The sequence below is a fragment of the Mycetomoellerius zeteki genome, unplaced genomic scaffold (genome assembly GCF_001594055.1).
Source record: "Mycetomoellerius zeteki isolate Tzet28-1 unplaced genomic scaffold, Tzet1.0 scaffold593, whole genome shotgun sequence".
Taxonomy (NCBI): domain Eukaryota; kingdom Metazoa; phylum Arthropoda; class Insecta; order Hymenoptera; family Formicidae; genus Mycetomoellerius; species Mycetomoellerius zeteki.
In genome coordinates this window covers 50,927-52,701 of record NW_017257603.1, presented here as the reverse complement: position 1 = coordinate 52,701, position 1,775 = coordinate 50,927, and positions in this window count along the sequence as shown.

The window sequence follows — 1,775 nt, the reverse complement described above, 5'->3', positions numbered from 1 at the left end:
CGGAGCAAAAACGAGCATATGTCTATAGGACTTTTTTTCTTAGTTTTTTACTCCTCTACACGCTCCCGAAGTTTTGCCATTTAATTTGGAAACACCCTGTATATATGTATATGTGCATGTATATTGGCCGAGTATGATTGCTAATTGTTGTTACCAACATTATATATATATATATCATACATAATTAAACATTTTACTAATTCCCTGATGAAAATAAAAATCAGAGCGTAAGTTGAATGTAATGGGAGCGAGTAACAACAGCATAAACGAAACTTCTAGGAGGCGAAAATTGAAACATCAAAATGTAAAAGAAGCGTAAATGCTTCTTTTACATTTCATTGTTCCAATTTTCGCCTTCTAGCAGAAGTTTCGTTTACGCTTCTGTTACTCTCCCATTACATCCGATTTATGCTCCGATTTTTATTTTCGTTAGGGTTTCTTCTATTAAGGAGATATCCATATTTATTTTTTATTGAAAGGAATTAAATAGTGCTTATACATTTGCAAAGTTTTCAAGCTGAGCACAGTTGAAAATTAATTCTTGGATTCTCAAGGTGCATTATAACGTATACATCTTGAAAGTGTACTCGTTTTCGCTATTTTATTTAATTAATTATTCTTTTTTCAATCAATTAAGCAATGTATAATTGGGCGATATTTTTAATTGTATATTTGTAATGTTCTGTGTTCATAATATTTTACTACAAGTTGAGTGAGGAAAAATCCATTTATGTAATACATCTTTTTTCACGGGATATTTTATTCTCTTAAAATTATGCGGTTAGACAAGTTTAAATTTACATATGTCACGCGCGTGCACGCAACACACATACAGTAGACAGTAGTAAGAGGCAGGCGTGACACGAACCAAAGAATTCATTCTAATGAGCGTGGAACGAAGGGGTGTCATTTTGGATGCTTTTTCTTTTCTCCTTCCATGGGCAGTGCTGCCTAAGGATGTCGTCAAGACAGCAAATATGTTGACAGATCATTCAACATCTTTTTCCATACCTTGGTCGCACGATAGGACCACAGAAAAGTAAAGGAATTGTTGAAACGATAAATTATTTTACGTTTATATTCTTTAGCGTGTTTCTTATAAGAAAGGCATACACAAAATAATCAATCAAAGATAGCGTAATTTTTGCTTTTAATTAGAGAAATTAAGCAAAATTTTTTCATCATTTCAATACATTACAATTTTAACCCTTAAGTATCCTCCCACGTAGGGTCACTTCACGCGTCGCGCGTACGCTAGAGACCTTATAGTATAACAGAAGGTTTGTTCGCGTCGCAAGCTCCAACATGTTCCAATATGCTCCTACCATAGCTCTTACTCACTCCAACGCGCTTGATAGAGTGAGTAGGAGCTATGATTGGAGCATATTGGAACATGTTGGAGCTTGCGACGCGACAAACCTAGAGAAATTACGATCACATGACACTTTGCGCATCTCTGTTATACTATAGGGTCTCTAGCGTAAAATGCGTGCCAAAATTACATCTTTGATAAACGACAAGGATGAAATGATTTCACGAGCGTTGTGAGCGTTAAGTGGAACGCAGCCTATATGATGCAAAGAATTTGTGTGCTTAAAGCAGTGAATTTGTGTTTTTAAAGCAGTGAATTTGTGTTTTTAAAATAGTGAATTTGTGTTTGTAAAGCAGAGAATTTGTTTTTAAAGTAGTGAATTTGTGTAATTAAAGCAGAACGTATAGATAGCGCTGTATCGAGTGGAGATGACAGATATCTTAACCCCTTGAGTGTCAATGGG